Raw genomic sequence first — 14,254 nt, 5'->3', positions numbered from 1 at the left:
TCTTAAAGCTACCTCAGCTAAAGGATGATCCAGACTCCTTCAACAGGAGGATGATGAGAGCAGACATTGACCTGGATAAGATTCTAGAGGACATATGTATCCCTGGAGCCAGGTGGACCACCAACACAAAGGGTGTCCTAAATCAACTCAAGAGAGAGGATCTCAAACCAGTCGCTAGAGGATGGCTAGACTTCATTGGGCATTCTCTGTTGCCTACTAGCAACCGTTCTGAAGTCACAGTTAAAAGAGCAGTTATGATCCATTGCATCATGATGGGAAAGGAAGTGGAGGTTCATCAGTTGATTTCAGCTGAACTTTACAAAATTGCTAACAAAAATTCTAAAGAGGCCAGGTTGGCTTATCCAAGCGTGATTTCTCTGCTCTGCAAGGACGCTGGAGTAAGGATGGGAATAACTGAGTATATCCCAATTGAGAAGCCAATCACCAAAGCATCAATGGAAAAACAACAAGCACAGGATGATCCCATCAAGAAGAGAGCACAGGAATTCCTCCCAGAGATCCCTCAATCTGAATACTGGGAGTATCTTGAGATGTCTGTTACCAAGATACGGGAAGCTATGGAGCAAATAATAAAAGAACAGAAGGAACACAGTCAAATGCTGACCTATATGTTCAAAGAACAAGAGGAGCAAGGGCGTGACTTAAGGGAATTGAAGCGCCAAAAGTCTTCTCTTGTAGGACCAAGCACCCCAAGGATCAGAGGAACCCCCGTTCCCCCAGAATAAAGGTTGTTAATTTCCAATTTCTGCCTTAACTCTGTGACAGTGTCCTTATAGAAGTTTACCTTAGGAGTCATATAGTAGTAATTAGTATCTATTTTGATTTTATCTCCAATTAAGCTATAGTTTATTTTTCTCATCATCAGCAAACATGAATAAAGTAGTAGATCTTTTGAATAAGAGGCAATAAAATTTCGAGTTTTAATAAGAAAAATTCTAATTAGTTAAATGTGGTGGCAATGCTTTCTGTCTTCTGAATGAATGCTTGAACAGTGCATATGTCTTTTGAATTTGTTGTTTAAGACTGTTAAATATGTTGGCTCTTGAAAGAATGATGAACATGAGACATGTTATTGATAATCTGAAAAAACATAAAAATGATTCTTGAAGCAAGAAAAAGCAGCAAAGAACAAAGCTTGCAGAAAAAAAAAAGAGAGAAAAAGCAAACAGAAAAAGCCAATAACCCTTAAAACCAAAAGGCAAGAGCAAATAAAAAGGATCCCAAGGCTTTGAGCATCAGTGGATAGGAGGGCCTAAAGGACTAAAATCCTGGTCTAAGCGGCTAAACCAAGCTGTCCCTAACCATGTGCTTGTGGCGTGAAGGTGTCAAGTGAAAACTTGAGACTGAGCGGTTAAAGTCAAGGTCCAAAGCAAAAAGAAGAGTGTGCTTAAGAACCCTGGACACCTCTAATTGGGGGCTTTAGCAAAGCTGAGCCACAATCTGAAAAGGTTCACCCAATTATGTGTCTGTGGCATTTATGTATCCGGTGGTAATACTGGAAAACAAAGTGCTTAGGGCCACGGCCAAGACTCATAAAGAAGCTGTGTTCAAGAATCATCACACTGAAATAGGAGAATCAATAACACTATCTGAATTCTAAGTTCCTATAGATGTCAATCACTCTGAGCTTCAATGGATAAAGTGAGATGCCAAAACTATTCAGAAGCAAAAAGCTACCAGTCCCGCTCATCTAATTAGAATCTGAGCTTCACTCAAAAACTCTGAGATATTATTGCTTCTCAACCTATTAGTCTTCTATTTTATTTGTCTAGTTGCTTGAGGACAAGCAACAGTTTAAGTTTGGTGTTGTGATGAGCGGATATTTTATACGCTTTTTGGGGTTAAATTCATATAGTTTTGAGTATGTCCTAGTTAGTTTTTAGTCTATTTTCATTAGTTTTTAGGAAAAATTCATATTTCTGGACTTTACTATGAGTTGTGTGTTTTTCTGTAATTTCAGGTATTTTTCTGGCTGAAATTGAAGGAGCTGAGCAAAAATCTAATTCAGGCTGAAAAAGGACTGCTGATGCTGTTGGATTCTGACCTCCCTACACTCAAAGTAAATTTTCTGGAGCTACAGAACTCGAAATGGCATGCTTCCAATTGCGTTGGAAAGTAGACATCTAGGGCTTTCCAGCAATATATAATAGTCCATACTTTGCACAAGGATAGATGACGTAAACTGGTATTCAACGCCAGTTCTCTGCCCAATTCTGGCGTCCAGCGCCAGAAAAGGATCAAAAGCTGGAGTTGAACGCCCAAACTGGCACATAAACTGGCGTTCAACTCCACAAATGGCCTCTGCACGTGACTTGCTTAAATCTCAGCCCCAACACACACCAAGTGGGCCCCAGAAGTGGATCTCTGCATCATCCATCATAGTCTACTCACTTTTTGTAAACCTAGACTACTAGTTTAGTATTTAAACAACTTTTAGAGACTTATTTTGTACCTCATGATATTTTAGATCTAAACTTTACATTCTCTGACGGCATGAGTCTCTAAACCCCATTGTTGGGGGTGAGGAGCTCTGCTGTGTCTCGATGAATTAATGCAAGTATTTCTATTTTCCATTCAAACACGCTTGTTCCTATCTAAGATGTTCATTCGCGCTTAACTGTGATGGAGGTGATGATCTGTGACACTCATCACCTTCCTCAAATCATGAAGGTGTGCCTGACAACCACCTCCGTTCTATGTACGATTGAATGAGTATCTCTTAGATTCCTTAATCAGAATCTCCGTGCTATAAGCTAGAACTGATGGCGGCATTCATTTGAATCCGGAAAGTCTAAACCTTGTCTGTGGTATTCCGAGTAGGATTCAAGGATTGAATGACTGTGACGAGCTTCAAACTCCTGAAGGCTGGGCGTTAGTGACAGACGCAAAAGGATAGTAAATCCTATTCCAACCGGATCGAGAACCAACCGGTGATTAGCCGTGCTGTGGCAGAGCGCGTGAGCGTAGTTTTCACTGGAAGGATGGAAGGTAGCCATTGACAACGGTGATCCACCAACACACAGCTTGCCATAGGAGGACGTGCGTGCGTGAACAAGAAGACAGAGGAAAGCAGAGATTCAGAAGACAAAGCATCTCCAAAACTCCAACATATTCTCCATTACTGCATAACAAGTAACCTTTAATCCATGCTCTGTTGTTTATTTGCAATTCAACTGATAAACATAATTGACTTCCTGACTAAGATTTACAAAATAACCATAGATTGTTTCAAACCAACAATCTCCGTGGGATTCGACCCTTACTCACGTGAGGTATTACTTGGACGACCCAGTGCACTTGCTGGTCAGTGGTACGAGTTGTGAAAAGTTTGATTCATAATTCGTGCACCACCAGCTGCTCCCTGCAAATGATCCAATAAAATTTGCAAACCGGTACTGTGAGCTGAAGTATCTGGCATTTGCAAACTCTAGGAATCTATACCTAGAGAGAACTCTGAGGATTCCAAAAGCACTCCAGTAGTACACCACTGAGCAAATCAAGCAAAGAGACTGGTTCTTTCTGGAGAGAGCACTGACAGAGGTCAATGCATCTTGGGTCAGGAAATTCTACTGCAACTATTACATCACCACCCTCGATGTAGTGAACCTGAGAGGAAAGTAGATTCTGGTCACTAAGGAGGCCATAGAGGACATTCTCCAGTTCCCAGCCAAGTCCGATCAGCCTGATGGTTATACAAAGGCTGAGGAGGACATGCGCCTGATGCAGTTTGATTGGGATGCTGTGAAGGCACGGATAACTCTCGACCCGACTTTTCCTTGGGAGATGGGTCAGGACACCACCATGCCTAGAGGGATTAAGAGGGCGTACTTAAATGATGAGGCTCGGTTATGGCACCAGATCTTGAGCAACTATGTGATGCCGAGTACTCATGAGACGGAGATCCCGGCTGCTATGATCACCCTCCTATGGTGTGTGATGGAGGGTAAGGACCTTTATCTGCCACGCTTTATCCAGCATTATATGGCCAGGGTCCACGTCCGAGGCACCCTCCCTTTTCCGTATCTGGTTACACAGCTAGGCCGTCGAGCTGACGTGCCTTGGGAGGATGCCGATGAGAGACCACCAGCGGCGGACTGTAGGAAGATCATTCCTCACAGCAGGAACTTCCTAGCTTTGGGCTCCAGACCACTACCCTTCCCTGCTACTGATGAGACAGCCCCACCGTCTGCTGGACCCTCTTCATCCACGGCTGCCCCTGCTGCCTCTGCTGCTACCACTGCACCTCCACTGCCTCGGAGCCCGTATATCGCCTCGTGCACCGCCTATTCCGACAGCTTGATCAGATGGAGCGCCGTAACCGGCGCCGGTATGAGAGATTGGAGCGTCGCAGCCAGTGACGCTATTCACATCTGAAGCTGATGATCCGACAGGGTGGTGACATCCCCTCCGAGCCCGACACACCATCAGAGCCATCAGAGGAGGAGGAGGATGAGCCCCAGGAGGAGACCCATCCGCAGGCAGGCACAGAGCAGGCTGCACCACATCAGGAGGTTACGCATCAGATCGAGGCTGCAGATCTGGAGATCCCAATCCAGTCAGCACCGCCTCTACAGCAGCCAGACCCTCAGCCCACCACCACCACAGAGCCTCCAGCTGCCATCCCTACCAGTGATGACACCCCTTCACACCCGACTTGACTGAGCATCAGGGACGATGCTTCATTTTAAGTGTGGGGAGGTCGCCATCTCTGGCGTTTTATTTTGGTGAACCACTACATCTCTTTTTTTTCTCTCATTTTGGATATTTTTTTGTATTTTTCCTTTTACTGTTATTTTCTGAGTACTTATACATTGCTACTTTTATGTATTTTTACTCCATTTTCGCATTTTGCATTTTTAGTTCATATTTTTAGTTATTTAGTTTAGTTTGCAATTCTGACTTATTAGTGGATTAATTAGTATAGTTTACCCTTTTTAGCATAAGATAGCATAGTTAAATTGAAAAAGGAAGTAAGCTAGGAAATTGAACATAACAGATTTAAATCCATAAACCTTGTATATATAGCATTACATCATATAGTTAAGTTGACAATATTTTATCAAGGAGGAACATTAAAACTTTAAAGGCTACCCTAAATAATTTTTTTATGAGAATAATGGGAATTTTTAACTAAACCTGCATAACATATATGAATGATATATGATGCTTGAGTTAGAGAACACACAGCATGTGAGTCTTGAGCTTAATTGTATGGTTGCATTCAAACCATAATTTCATTCCTGTGTGTTTCGCTTCTTTTTATTCTGATGTTCTTTACTTTGCTTTAATCTATATGTCCAATTATAGAATATAGAATATAGATACATACCAAAAGGAATGATTGAGGCCATCATTTGATTTTAGCTCACTTACCCCAAAATAACCTACCTTTCACATCACCCTTGTTAGCCCCCTTGAGCCTTTAAAATCCCTTTTATTCTATTTAGCCACACTACTAGCCTTAAGCAGAAAAACAAAATAAAATCCCAAGTTGAATCCTTGGTTAGCTTAAGATAGAAAATTTTGAATAGATTAAAATGTGGGGAACCTATTGGGAACATGGATGATAGAAACAAAAGGTAGAAAAGTTAAAAGAAATAAAATAAAATTTGGAAAGCATGCTCATGAGAAATAAAAGTGATTCAATTACCATGTGCATTAAAAAAAAGTTATTTTTCAGCATTTAATAAAAGGGGATACAAAAAATTCCCCAATGCAAAATAAAAGCAATGCACATGGGATAAAAACAAAAATTGAAACATGAGCATGTAACAACAAGTGGAATAATATGGGAAAATTGGTAAAGAAGCTTGTTCTACTAAATATGTATGTTAGGTGAGATCTTAGTCTAATTAAGGATTCACTTATTAGCTCACTTAGCCTTATACATATATCCTTACCTTTACCTTGGCCCCATTACAACCTTAATTAAAGACCTCATGATTTTTGGTATGACTGTACTCTATAATTGTTGATTGGTTAGATGAAGAACAAAGTTATAGAAAGTAGGAATAAAAAGAAAAGTAGAGTGAATAAACCCAATAAACACTGAGTGACTAGAGGGTAAACACAAAATCCAGTGAGGGTTCAATAACTCATCAACATATATCTGTGCTTAATTTACTAATTGTTTTGAAAGTTTGTACAATAAATTTATTTCCCATCTCATTTGCAAAAATGCTTTATCATTTAAGGGTTGGCTATATATATATATGACTCCTTGAGAATGTGAATTAAATTGACTATGTGTAAGCTTTATATATGAGTGGATAAATTGGAATTGCATGACTCATTTAGGTAGATGCATTTAGAATAGGTTGCATTGCATAACATTCCACCACTTTAACCTTACCTTATTCTTTACCTTGGATTTAGCATGAGGACATGCTATTGTTTAAGTGTGGGGAGGTTGATAAACCCATATTTCATGAGTTATTTTGTGCTTAGTTTGAGTGATTTATTCAATCCTTCACCCACTTATTCATATTAATTGCATGGTTTTACTTTCCCTTCCTTATCATGTGATGTATGTGAAAAACATGTTTCCTAAGCTTTAAAATTAATTATTTTAATTATCTTTACTTTCATTCAATGCCGTGATTAGTGTGTTGAGTAGTTTCAGATTTTCTAAGGCAGAATGACTCAAAGGATTGAAAAGGAAACTTAGAAAAATGGAAGGAAAGTGCGAAACAGAGTTTTAAAGAAACTGGCATCCACGCGATCGCATGGACGACGCGATCGCGTGCCAGGCGCGAAGAAGCAGCGACGCGGCCGCATGACTGATGCGGCTGCGCGACTTGAGCATAGCGCATACGATGCGGATGCGTGACCGACGCGACCGCGCCACAAGGAAAACTCCAGATGACGCAATCGCGTGACCCACGCAGACGCGTGACAGAGGCCACGTATTAGAATTTATAGAATATACCCCCAGCGATTTCTGAAGCCCTCTTGGCCCAGATCCAGGTGCAGAACACACAGAATAGAGGCTATTGATGAGTGGATAATTTATACGTTTTTTGGCATTGTTTTTAGTATGTTTTTAGTAGGATCTAGTTACTTTTAGGGATGTTTTCATTAGTTTTTATGTTAAATTCACATTTCTGGATTTTACTATGAGTTTGTGTGTTTTTCTGTGATTTCAGGTATTTTCTGGCTGAAATTGAGGGACTTGAGCAAAAATCAGATTCAGAGGTAGAAGAAGGACTGCTGATGCTGTTGGATTCTGACCTCCCTGCACTCAAAGTGGATTTTCTGGAGCTACAAAACTCCAAATGGCGCGCTTCTAATTGCTTTGGAAAGTAGACATCCAGGGCTTTCCAGAAATATATAATAGTCCATACTTTGGCCGAGTTTAGATGATGCAAAAGGGCGTTGAACGCCAGTTCTATGCTGCAGTCTGGAGTTAAACGCCAGAAACACGTCACAAGCCAGAGTTGAACGCCAGAAACACATTACAAACTGGCGTTCAACTCCAAGAATGACCTCTCCACGTGTAAACTTCAAGATCAGCCCAAGCACACACCAAGTGGGACCCGGAAGTGGATTTATGCATCAATTACTTACTTCTGTAAACCCTAGTAGCTAGTTTAGTATAAATAGGACCTTTTACTATTGTATTAGGCATCTTGGGATGTTTAGTTCTTAGATCATGGGGGCTGGCCATTCGGCCATGCCTGGACCTTTATCACTTATGTATTTTCAACGGTAGAGTTTCTACACTCCATAGATTAAGGTGTGGAGCTCTGCTGTTCCTCATGAATTAATGCAAAGTACTACTGTTTTCTATTCAATTCAACTTATTCCGCTTCTAAGATATCCATTCGCACCCAAGAACATGATGAATGTGATGATTATGTGACGCTCATCATCATTCTCACTTATGAACGCGTGCCTGACAAACACTTCCGTTCTACATGCAACCAAGCTAGAATGAGTATCTCTTAGATATCTAATACAAGGGACTGAGTCCGAGTTATTAGTATCTTCGTGGTATAAGTTAGAACCCATAGATGGCCATTCCTGAGATCTGGAAAGTCTAAACCTTGTCTGTGGTATTCCGAGTAGGATCTGGGAAGGGATGGTTGTGACGAACTTCAAACTCGCGAGTGCTGGGCGTAGCGACAGACGCAAAAGGATAGTAAATCCTATTCTAGTATGATCGAGAACCTCCAGATGATTAGCCATGCCGTGACAGAGCATTTGGACCATTTTCACAGAGAGGATGGGATGTAGCCACTGACAACGGTGATGCCCTTACATAAAGTTTGCCATGGAAAGGAGTAGGACTGATTGGATGAAGACAGCAGGAAAGCAGAAGTTCAGAAGAACGAAAGCATCTCTATACGCTTATCTGAAACTCTCACCAATGAATTACATAAGTATTTCTATCTTTATTTTCTATTTATTTATTATTATTATTGGAAAACTCCATAACCATTTGATATCCGCCTGACTGAGATTTACAAGGTGACCATAGCTTGCTTCATACCAACAATCTCCGTGGGATCGACCCTTACTCACGTAAGGTTTATTACTTGGACGACCCAGTGCACTTGCTGGTTAGTTGTACGAAGTTGTGAAGTTATGCTTAGACCATGTTACTGTGCACACGTTTTTGGAGCCATTACCAGGGAGAGAACGAACAACAAATTTTACAACCTCAGAGTAACAATTTCGCATTATCAGCTATAAAGTGGGGGAATGCATCCATTCAAAAGAGAGCTCGCATTTTTACTACTTTCCATGATTTAGATTTAGTTTGAGAGAGGTTCTCTCCTCTCTCTCTTAGGATTAGGATTTAGGACTTCTCTTAGTTTTTAAGAGTGACTCTCGATCCAGGTTTTATGTTTCTTGTTTTAAGCTTCCGTTTTCACTTTTATTTATTTATTCCAGCACTTGAGTTGATTATTTACCTTTATAATTTAATTTATGAATTATTCCATGTTACAGATTGTAATTTGAATTAATGATATTTGAGGTATTTCAGTTATTGATCGCTTTCTCTTTAATTTGTGTTACCATTGTTTCCAATCTGAAGATATTCTATTCCAGCAATTTACTTTTTCCTTTTTTGGTCTTGGTTAAGAAATCAGTAACTCAACATTTATCAAACTCAACATAATTGATAATCGTTATCTTGCTAATTGAACTAAACTTCAATAATCCCAACTTTTTCTTAGGAAATAAAAAGGATTCGAAGGTCAAACTAATTAGTCCCTTGACTTTCCTTTACTTTAGTAAAGGTTAACTAAGTAGAATTTAGATTCAACTTTCATTATTGTTGAGGGAGATAACCAAGTTGGACTTCCAATTCCTTTTACCTTGCCAGAAGTTTGCTTTACAGTATTTATTTATTTTAATTGCCATCTACTTTACTTGTCATTTAAATCACTTGCTTCTAACCTTCTAAACCCTGATTACAACCTTTATAGCCAATAATAAGAACATACTTCCTTGCAGTTCCTTGAGAATACGACCCGATGTTTGAATACTCGGTTAACAATTTTTAAAGGGGTTTGTTACTTGTGACACTCAAAACGTTTGTATGAAGGGATTTCTTTCGGTTTAGAGACTATATCTACAACGCGACTGTTTTTATGAACTTTTTTACTGACAAAAATCCTAACGTCAAAGGTGCTAGGTGTTGAAGCACCCCTAAGGACTTACTCCCTCAAGTCTCTCTCCCCCATACATGCACACCATAGGCACATGGTTTGTTATTTTCTTTCCTTGAGGTCTTAGTGTCCAGCACCTCTTTGGGTTACTAAATGTTCTGTAGCCAGGTTGCTCTTGATAATCGATTTTCAGTTGATAATCCCGGGTTAGTTAACCCAAGTTACCAAGTGATGAAGCACTCCTAAGAACTTATTCATCCAAGCAGATCCTTGGTACAAGAGCACCATAGACACATCCCTCAAGGTTCAAACCCTTGGTGCCCAGCCTTATCCTTTATTAACTTTTCTTTCGTTTTCAACTCTTATTGTTCTTTTCCCTTTTTCTTATTAGGATCTTATTATTTAGCTAGTCTCATGGGGTGTGTTTAAAGCATATGATTCAAGAGATATAGTTGCCTTCCCACCTTGTTGGTGAACCAACTTAGCTAATCTATTACCACACTACAAAATTAGGAACTTACTCTACAATATGGATTCCACTATGGTCTTTTATAACAAACATTCTCTTTTTATTTGGCTTAAAAAGGACAAGCATACAAGTAAACAAGGTGAAGATGCAGCATTGGCATTAAAACCAGCACATATATGACGAAAGCAATAAAAACAAACATTAAATTCTAATGATTTAAACTAATGAGTAACTATTAATCGAGGGCACCTTGGGACTTCCAATTTTTAGCATTTCAAGTATATGGAATTAAGTAACAATACAACCTTCGGGTGATGGTTTCTAGTTGTCCCCTTGTTGTCATCATCCATAGTTTTTGCTCCTTCACTTCCTTGGATGATGGTGCACCATTTCCTCAGAAGGTTCCTGCAAAGTTATTGGAAGTTGCTTGTTCCCAAAGCACTTGAGAAATAGTTAGCTTGCATGTATGCTTGTGAATTTCTGAACTTAATTTGGTGTGTGAACACCAAACTTAGTTCCTTGCCTAGTACAACAGATTGCATACTTGCAGAGAGCCTCATATGTTGTTATTAACTAAACAACTATTAACTAAAGACTAAACTACTGCTAAGTGGTTCCCCTGATTGGTTGGAGCTAGCATTTTGCCCTTGAAGGAGTGTAGTGTGATTCTAACTGAAATCTTTGATGGAACACCAAACTTAGAATTACACACTTACTCTTGTATTGTTTTGGTGTGTAACACCAAACTTAGCTCCTCGCAATACGGGGGAAACTACTTGTGATTTTTATTAAAATGCAAATGAAAAGAAAACTACCTTAGGTTAGGTTGCCTCCCAACGAAGCGCTCTTTTAGCATCACTAGCTTGACGTTCTGCCTTTGTCATGGTGGTTGGTAATGCTTCAGATCTTCCCCTTTTGCAGTAAACCTATATCCATTGGCTTCATCAATGATCTCCACATGTTCTAGGGAGAGAACTTTGTTGATGGTGAAAATCTTAGGTAACTGAGATGGGATGGTGGGGAGATGAGGTTGGATATCTAGGAAGTAAGCTGAAATCACTTTATCCCCTGGAGAGAAATCTTCTGTAGGGATCTTTTTATTCCTCCATCTCCTTGGTACTTTCTTCTTTGTTTCTTTTGCTGTTATCCTGCTCTTTGTGGTCTCTTTCCCTAGGGAGATTTTGTTGCTGGCCTCATATGATTTTGGTGGTTTTGGCTCCACTTGAGTTTCCTTTAGCTGTGACAGCTGCTGATTCTCTTGTTCATCACCCAAAGGAATTCCAGGGTGTACAGCTTGTGCTTCAATGCTTTTTTCTCTCACCATTGCTCTGTCATGCTCTGCCCTTAGTTCCTTGCCTTCCTGACTTGCTTCTTGTGAGGGTTTGAAGACGTTGAAGGTGAGTTGTTCGTCATGTATCCTCAGTATTAGCTCTCCTCGCTCCACATCTATGAGCGCTCTGGCTGTAGCTAAGAATGGTCTTCCCAATATGATTGGGTGAAGGTGACTTTCTTCCATTTCCAGTATGACAAAGTCTGTGGGAAGGAAGTAGTTCCCAACCTTTACCAGCACGTTTTCAACCACTCTAATTGCTTATTTTTGAGTTTTGTCCGCCAGCCTGATGACTACGTCTGTGGGCATCAGCTCATTGATTTGTAGCCTCTTTATAAGGGATAAAGGCATTAAGTTGATGCTTGCTCCCAAATCACAGAGTCCTTTGTCAAAAATTGTTTCTCCTATGGCACAGGGGATGTGAAAACTCCCTGGGTCCTTCCTTTTTGTAGGCAGCTCTGGTTGAATGAGAGCACTGTACTCCTTATTCATCACTATGATTTGTCCTCCCTTGAGTGAGCTTTTCCTGGTCAGCAGCTTCTTCATATACTTGATGTATGAGGGCATTTATTGGAGAGCCTTGATGAATGGTATATTTACATGGAGGGATGCAAATATGTCAAGAAACCTTGAGTATATTCTCTTCTCTACACCACCATTTAGTAATTGGGGAAAGGGTGCATAGAGCCTCAGCAACTCTTTCTACGTAATTGTGGTTTCCTGAGGATTCTCTTCCTGCTTTCCTACTGATGTATCTTCAGATTGTTCTGATGGTTTGTTCAGCTCTTCCTCAGTCTCCTTATCACTTATAGTAACCATCTTGCAATCTTCCCATCGGACTTTCTTTGCTTTACCTCTTGGATTTTTCTCTGTGTCACTTGGGAAGCTATCAATAGGTTTGGGAATCTTCTCAGATAGGTATCCCACTAGAAATTCCAACCTCTTGATGGTGTCTCTCTGATTCTTGATATTGGCTCGCACCTCCTCTTTGAACACCTTGTTATCTTGAATTTTCTTGCATATGCCTTCAAGTAGGGTTTCAATCCTGGAGAGTCTATCTTCAGATAATGGTGAGAAGGACCATTTTGACTTTGGTATGGATGTTGAGGTGTGTTGTTAGGTGGGTGCTGATATGATCTCTGTGTGGAATGTTGGTGAGTTGCATTGTTACTGGGGTTGTGGCGTCTCTGATCTTGGCCTTGATCCTGTTGATTTCCCCACCCAAAGTTTGGGTGGTTCCTCCAACCAGGATTATATGTTTTGGAGTATGGGTCATGGTGCTGCCCGGGTGAATTTCCAATGTAGTTGGCCTGTTCCTGATCACCCTCTGCCTCTTCATTCACTCCTTCTTGAGTTACTGCTGAAGTGGTGATTGCTGCTACTTGATTTCTCTCCATCTTCTTAGTGAGGTCAGCTAATCGCTTGGTAATCATCTTGTTTTGAGCTAGCAGTGCATCCATGTTATTCAGCTCCATCACTCCTCTAGTGTTGCCTCTTTCAGAAGCATAGAAGTAGTCATTCTCAGCTACAGTCTCAATGACATCTATGGCTTCTTCAATGGTCTTCTTCTTGTTCAGAGATCCCCCGGATGAGTGGTCTACTGCCTTCTTCGATTTATAAGAAAGACCTTCATAGAAAATGTGCAGCTGTACCCATTCATTGAACATATCTGGTGGGCACCTTCTTGTCAGGTCCTTAAACCTCTCCCATGCTTCATATAGAGTCTCACCATCTTGCTGCCTGAAGGTTTGTACCTCAGCTCTCAACCTGTTGATCCGTTGAGGAGGATAGAATCTCGCCAAGAATTTGTTTACCACATCTTCCCAGGTTGCTAAACTCTCCTTTGGAAAGAATTCCAGCCATTTAGATGCTTTGTCCTTGAGTGAGAAAGGGAACAGAAGTAGTCTATAAGTGTCAGGATAAACACCATTATATTTGACAGTATCACATATCCTCAGGAAGGTGGTTAGATGTTGATTGGGGTCTTCTTGGACACTCCCTCCGAATGAACAATTGTTCTGAACAAAGGTGATGAGCTGTGGCTTTAGTTCAAAGTTGTTGGCATGTATGGTTGGCCTTTGGATGCTACTTCTGTAATTTCCTGGGTTTGGATTGATGTACGAACCCAGAACCCTTCTCTCTTGCCCAGCCTGATGTGCTGGACCTTCTCGGCCATGGTTGTAAGCCTCTTCTTCATGATGGTTCTCCATATTTTCTTCCTGGGTTTGGTTCAAAATACTCCTCTTCTTCCTCCGCACCAACTACTCGTTTTCCTCTTGCTTCCCTCCTTAATCTCAAGAAGGTCCTCTCAGGTTCAGAATCAAAGGAAGTTGAAGCCCCACTTCTTCTCTCTGTCATACAACCAACAAGGCACAAACAAGGAAATAGATGCAGAAAGTATTTCTGTTAGAATTGCTATTAGTGTGAGTGATGCAATATATCAAACAGTTAGTGCGTTAGTGGACTGAATTGTAAACAACTAAGAAAATGGGTAGGGGAAAGGGGAGAAAATAACTAAAACTGAAAGTAAATTACTCAAACAGAATTTTAAATCAAACAAAAGAAAAATGCTCAATCTAGTTATCCTCCAATATAATCATTGTTGATACAAAATCAATCCCCGGCAACGGCGCCATAAACTTGATGCACGGAAACTTGTCTCTCAACAATTTTCCTTCCGCAAGTATACCGAATTGTCGTCAAGTAAAAACTCACAATAGAGTGAGGTCGAATCCCACAGGGATTGATTGGTCAAGCAACTTTAATTAGAGGAATGTTCTAGTTGAACTAAGCAGAATTTAATTTGAGATTTGCAGA

At 40.5% G+C, this 14,254-nt stretch overlaps 1 non-coding gene across 1 annotated transcript; it reads left to right on the top strand.

Annotated features, from left to right (window-relative positions):
• Positions 1-13,099: 13,099 nt before the first annotated feature.
• Positions 13,100-13,206, top strand: LOC112780982 (small nucleolar RNA R71). The gene has a single exon (XR_003191784.1). It is a non-coding gene; the product is annotated as a small nucleolar RNA R71 (small nucleolar RNA).
• Positions 13,207-14,254: the final 1,048 nt, after the last annotated feature.

This window comes from Arachis hypogaea, chromosome 19 (assembly GCF_003086295.3).
Source record: "Arachis hypogaea cultivar Tifrunner chromosome 19, arahy.Tifrunner.gnm2.J5K5, whole genome shotgun sequence".
In the NCBI taxonomy this organism is placed as follows: domain Eukaryota; kingdom Viridiplantae; phylum Streptophyta; class Magnoliopsida; order Fabales; family Fabaceae; genus Arachis; species Arachis hypogaea.
This window is presented reverse-complemented; position numbering and strand designations above follow the sequence as displayed.